The following is a 6553-nucleotide window of genomic DNA, read 5'->3' on the forward strand; positions in this document are numbered from 1 at the left end:
AGGAATATGAGTCATGAAGCAGTATTTTGAATGGATTGAAGGGGAAAGAGATGGTTGAGCAGAAGACCTAGAATTCGGACCATTTGCATCTTCTGACTACTACTCAGGCCCAACGAAATGGCCTGAGATCTCAACCCCCACCAGATCACATGCATGTAAACGGAGGTGAGGGGAAGAATGCAGTCGGCCCTAATCCTGGAAAAAGCCGCCATGGAGCCATGCAGCCTACGCTCAAGTCCACCAAGAATTAACTTGGTACAAGCCCTGCTTCCAAGGGAACTGTCCCCGAGCCCCCGAACTATTAGTGCAGGCTGTCCAAGTGGATGCACTGCAAAGCAGTGGAAGCAGGCTCTCGACCTCAGAGTATGCTGTCCTGCAACCAGAGCTGTCCCACAAAAGGGGATCCTCTGCAGCACCAAAAGTCTCACAAACAGTTAATTTAAATTAAATGAAAATGATCTCTCTTTCCACACCAGATATCTTACAGGAATTCAGGCCCGAATTTCAGCTTGCCTGTCCGACATTGCCACTTAGATATCTCACCGCCATCTAAAACTGAATATGGCTAAAACCAACTCCTTATCTTTTTGCCTAAACTCACCTCTTCCCTCCCATCGTTCTCTATTTCAGTAGATCACATTCGCCTCCCTGTCTTGTCAGCTCGCAATCTCGGGGTGATCTTTGACTCCTCTCTCTTTGCTCAGATACAACAAACCACTAAAACCTGTCACTTCCTCCTCTATAATATTACCAAAATCTAACCTCTCCTCTCCGAGCACACTACCAAAACCCTTATCCACGCTCTCATCACCTCTCACTTAGACTACTGCAACGTACTTGATAGGTCTTCCACTCAACTTGTTTCTTTCCCCTTCAATCTGTTCAAAATGCTGCTTGCACGAGTCAATGTTCCCTCTAAGGATTGATGAGGTGTGTGCAAAAAAAAATATGCACGAGCGACAAGTTACATACTCCACAAATTTATGAGCAGGCGTGGAGGACGCATTTTTAAACAAATGTAGTTTATCCTTGTACTCCTTATGTATTTTTAATCATCCATGGTGTACTCCTTATGTATTTTTAATCATCCATGGATATGTTTGTATGTTTATTGTTCAAATGGTTTTATTTATTTCACCAAATTTATTTTTGTTATACGCATTGAAAATATTTGATATTGCGTTTAAATCAAAATCTCAATAAACTTGAAATGAGTGCCAGTGAGATTGTGGGAGGGTTAAATACTCAAAACTTAGAAGAATAACAATTTACTTAAAGTTTTTGCTTCGCCAGCTATCTGGTATCTTTACATACAGTGGCGTACCTAGCATATGTAACACCTGGGGCCCATCATTTTTTGGCATCCCCCCCCATCTGTACGAAAAACATGATTTTTAGTAACAAACCACACGTCACACATGAATACCTAGGAAAAGGCAGCATCTTACATATTGCAGTGAGCAGTACATCAATACACCCATTGTAAAATTAAACAAGCCAGACCAGCACAGATCAATCCTACACCGTCAATCCTAACAGAAAACCATGTCTTTCGAACACACAGAACACAGAAAACATCTTCGCCTAGTATGGAATATGTCATCACAAACTAACCCCTCCCCCTTTTACAAAACTGTACTGTGGATTTTAGCCACGGTGGTTAACAGCCCTGACGCTCAAAGAATTCTGAGCATCAGAGCTGCTACCACCACGGCTGGCGCTAAAAAACGCTCCACAGTTTTGTAAAAGGGGGGATAAAATAGAAATACACAGCTTCAACGCTCTAGCTCAGGGGTGCCCAAACTTTTTGGGCTTGCAAGCTATTTTAAAATGACCAAGTCAAAATGATCTACCAACAATAAAATTAAAAAAAAACACAAAGCACACTATACGCTGAGAAAATGTTAATTATCATTCCTATTCTGGGTTTTTTTCAAAGAGGTCAAGGCAGATGACTCTATGCATTGTCACCTCAGTAACAACCATACAAAAATAGACAAATATACCCCCCTTCCTTTTTATTAAACCACAATAGCAGTTTTTAGCGCAGGGAACTGCGCTAAATGCCCAGCGCTGCTCTCGACACTCATAGGCTCCCTGCGCTAAAAAACACTATTGCGGTTTAGTAAAAGGGGGCCATAGTGCAAAATATAGACAGCATATATAAATTCAGACACATTTTGATCACTAAATTTAAAATAAAATCATTTTTCCTACCTTGTCTGGTGATTTCATGAGTCTCTGGTTGCACTTTCATCTTCTGATTGTGCATCCAATCTTTCTTCCCTTCTTTCAGCCTGTATGCTTCCTCTCCTGCAGACCTCATTCCCTCCCCTAACTGTTTCTTCCTCTTTCCTGCCCTTTCTTTCTTTTTTCTCTCTTGATGCCCCCTTTCTTTTTTTCTGTTTCCCTTCTATCTCCCTGCCCCCTTTCTTTCTTTCTCCTTACCCTCCACAAAGCCACTGCTGCCACCATCGGGGGAAACAGGCCCCAAAGCCACCACCGCGGCTGCCCCAAGCTCTCTCTGCTTCCCACCGTCGGCCGACCAGCATTCCCCCGACGTCAATTCTGCCGTCAGAGAGGAAGTTCCGCCCAGACAGGCAGCGATTGGCTGGCCCGAACTTCCTCTCCGATGGCAGCCTTAGGGGGGGGCCACAGCCGGCCAGATCCGGACTTGGCCGGCTGTGCACCCCCCCTAAGGCTGCACCCGGGGTGGACCACCGCCCCCCCCCCCCGGTACGTCACTGAAGACGTGGCAGCGACTCCTCTCACGAATCTCCACCTGCGTCGGAAGTCCGATGCAGTCGGGGATCTTGAGAGGAGTCGCTACTGCATCTTTCCACTTAAAATACACCAAGGTGAGCAGGGCAGACCGCTGCCGCCGCTTCCTCTCACCTCCGCCCGTGACACGAGCTGAGCGACACCAGAAAACGTATGAGCGACGTCACTGAAAATAGTGAGCGATCGCTCATACACTCAGCTTAGAGGGAACATTGTGCACGACTCATATTCCGCGAGAGGTGCCATGCTCACATTACCCCTCTCCTCAAGTCACTTCACTGGCTCCCCATCCATTTCCAAATACAATTCAAACTCCTCTTATTGACTTACAAATGCATTCACTCTGTAGCCCCTCAATATCTCTCCTCACTTATCTCCTCCTATGCTCCCCCTCTCATGAACTCTGTTCATCGGTTAAGTCCCTCTTATCTGTACCCTTCTTCTCCACTGCCAACTCCAGACTCTGTCTTTTCTTTCTTGCCAAGCCATATGTCTGGAACAGGCTGCCAGAGTCAATATGTCATGCTCCGTCTCCAGCAGTATTCAAAGCCAAGCCAAAAGCCCACTTTTTTGAAGATGCTTTCAACTCGTAACTCCCACTTACACTTCTCCTTCCGTATTTGCGGTTTCAGCAATCGCGGTTTCGATTATTTGCGGTTTTTAGCTTGCTGGCTCCTCCCCCCTAAATTACATCAGCTTGCCTAGAGAAATCTCTGATTCTAAGCGCTTACAGGGAACATCGCTGATTCCCAGCACTTTCTTCACCGCGTTTTGCATCTCCTTCAGGAACAGGCCAGGTCTCCCACCATGTTATTTGCGGTTTCACCATATTCATGATGGTTTTTAATAGAAAACAGCGAATAACATGTGAAAAAGTTATTCGCGGTTTTTCTGTATTTGCGGTTCGGTTAATCCCCTATCACAGCGAATACGGAGGGAGAAGTGTACAATCAGATACCCAGTGCATAATTCCTCCTACCAGCAAGGCAGGATTAATTCGTCGAGGGCCTCTAGGCACACAAGTACACTGGGCCCCCCTGCCCCACCATGCGCCCAGGCGGAAACAGGAAGCTGCATCAGAGGGAAGCTTTGGGCAAGCAGCACCACTTGCAAAATTACAGTTCCCGTTGCCTTTCTTACCCGCGTTGCTTGCTTGTCTTACTTTCCGTCGATGTGGGGGGGGGAGCCGCGTTGCCGATCGGGGGGGGGCCGTGTTGCCGATCGATGCTGGAGGGGCCCATCGCCGTTTGGAAAAAACCAATGTTGATGCCTTCCTTCACCGGGCCCTCGTGACCATTTCGGGCCCTAGGCATGTGCCTACTGGGCCTATTGGTTAATCCTGCCCTGCCTACCAGAAGCTCCCCAACTCCGAGATGTCCTGTCTTGTCTGTCCAAATTAGATTGTAAGCTCTTCAGAGCAACAGAGAGGAGCACAAAGAATACAAATGAAGCTTCCTCAAGTCTGTGTGTCCACTGTTGGAAGCTTGATACTGGGCTTGATGGACCTTCGGTCTGTCCCAATAAAAAGGGCCTCGGTGGCGGAATAAAAGGGATGCTGGGAGGGGAACTGTGAAGGCTGAACAGAGAGATGCTAAAGGGAAGGGCCAGGGAGGCGCAGAATGCGATTTAAAGAGGGAACAGAAGAAACAAGACCGAAATGAAGGCGAAAAAGACCTGAACCCCGTGCTGAGTCGTCGTCGGGTACCACAAACGCTGCACGAGCCCCGCTCGCTGCCCTCCGTGGACCCCACTCACCGCTCTTTCCAGACTTCCACCACGTGCACAATCCCGGCGTTGGCGTCCGTCCCCGCCCACCGGAGGACTTAACAGTCCCTCCAGCCAATCACGAACGAGCTGGCAGCAGTTGGCCGCAACCCCCGGCGTTGGAGTCTGTCCCCGCCCGCCGGAGGACTAACAGTCCCTCCAACCAATCATGAACGAGCTGGCAGCAGTTAGCCAATGACGCTGTTACGGGGGGGCGGGCTCAGATTTTGCCAGCCGTCAAAATTCGACGCTGGGTATTGTTGCTACAGTTTGTAGCCCAGAAGGGAGGAAGGGTTTTGTCGAAACGCAGAGGCGTCTGGGGTGACGTTGCAAAATAGCCCACGGAACGTCCTCAGGGTGTAGATCCATAAGTGTTTGGGTGGGAGAAATGAAGAGTGCAGTCCTGAAGGTCAAGGGGCGCAAGTTTTTAACCATACTGGGAAATGAAAGGGAGAGACATGTGGAAACAGTCATAGGCTCAACACTGCATCTGCAATACTGTAGTTGTGAGACTAGGGACAGAGGTCTTTTGTTCCCAGTTTCCCCTTGTATCTCCAGCCTCTGCCTCTTCCCACAAATCAGTGACCTTTTCCCCCTTGGTAAAAAGCTTATACTGTATAAATTGCCTCTTACCCCATCAAGGCTTTAGCTTTCTTTGTTATGTAGACAGCAGCCACTCTTGGGGTGCATGCTCTGAAGGGCAGCCCAGAGATGAGCAAAAAGAATGCAAATAATGCTCCTTACAAGCGTCCTTGCAAGGTCAAACAACCTGACTTAGAACTGGTGCGGACCGGGGGAATCCGACTGTTTCATTAAAACAAAGCATCGCGAAGGCCTGCGGTGGGTGTTGACGCAATGTGATTTCGGCCCAGTGCTCTCGACCTCAGATCAGATGTGGCGACCCGCTGAATTTAAGCTTATGTTCTTATATGAATTGTCTTTGGGGGGAAAAAAAAAGAGCATGATAGTAAAGCATTGTTATTAGCCTAAGACTGGGTATTATAATAATCCAGAGTAGGTCTTGTGTCTCCTTTGGAGGCTAGTGCCCTGATCACTGGTCACATTCCTCCTCACACAGACCTGCCAGGAACACATCCCTCTTCCTTTTGTCAGTGCTGGTCAAACTTTTTCTGGCCATGACCCTTCAGAGACACATCATAATGGCACACCTATGTAGCGCCTGCCCAAATCACGTCCCCAAATATGTGTATGACCCCATTCAGGGTCACAACCCATAGTTTGGCAAGCTCATGTACTGTGCACTTAGATAGGACACTGGTTTGGAGATGAATGTACCATATTTCCTCGATTTTAAGACTCACATTACATTACTCATTTTAACGTGAATGGAAAGTGGTTGCGGGTGCTTACATTCAATGGTGTCTTAGAATCGAGGACAAACATTACAAATCATGCGGCCTTGGAGCACCTAAATGGAAATTTAAGATATTTGTACACTCCTTAACAGTTTACTTTCAAATTCCATACTTATATTGTTTTCCTTCTGCATGTTTACTTACCATATTTTTAACTTTTGCAAAATGGGGATGCATCTTAGTATAGCCTGGGGGTAATTTCAGGCACCATGGAATGTGAGATTTGGTTAGGGTTACCATTTTTTGGGCTGCAAAAACCCGGACACATGACCCTGCCCTGTTCCACCTTCAGCTCTGCCTCATTCCACCTCGGCCTCTCCCAGTTCGGCCTCCACCCCCACCCACCTCCTCTCTTCTTCCCCGATAAGCTCTGGCCAGTCTGGAGGGCCTGAAGCATGTGCAGATGTGTATGACATCATCCACGCATGCTCAGAGGCCTTCCAGATGTGGCCGGGGCTTGTTGGGGCTTTCCAAAACCTGGACAAACTACCGGGTTTCAGAAAGTCCATCCGGGACCCCGGACAGTCCTCTACAAAGAGGACATGTCCAGGTTTTCCCAGACGTCTGGTAACCCTAGATTTGGTGCATGAATCTCCCCAGTCTAGGCAAAGAACATTAGCAGTCTATATTTT

General features: G+C 47.7%; 1 protein-coding gene across 3 annotated transcripts in view; it reads right to left on the bottom strand.

The window, feature by feature from the left end:
- LOC117365620 (adenosine deaminase domain-containing protein 2-like) overlaps positions 1-4670 on the bottom strand; it is a 54444-nt gene extending 49774 nt beyond the window's left edge. Inside the window, exon 1 of one of the 3 annotated variants that reach the window (XM_033956188.1) lies at positions 4537-4670. The gene's annotated coding sequence lies outside the window, so the exon portion shown is untranslated. Of the gene's footprint in view, positions 1-4455 lie in introns of all 3 variants that reach the window. The other 2 variants (XM_033956189.1, XM_033956190.1) reach the window with 2 other exon arrangements.
- Between the last annotated feature and the right edge of the window lie 1883 nt (positions 4671-6553).

The sequence above is a fragment of the Geotrypetes seraphini genome, chromosome 8 (assembly GCF_902459505.1).
Source record: "Geotrypetes seraphini chromosome 8, aGeoSer1.1, whole genome shotgun sequence".
NCBI lineage: Eukaryota > Metazoa > Chordata > Amphibia > Gymnophiona > Dermophiidae > Geotrypetes > Geotrypetes seraphini.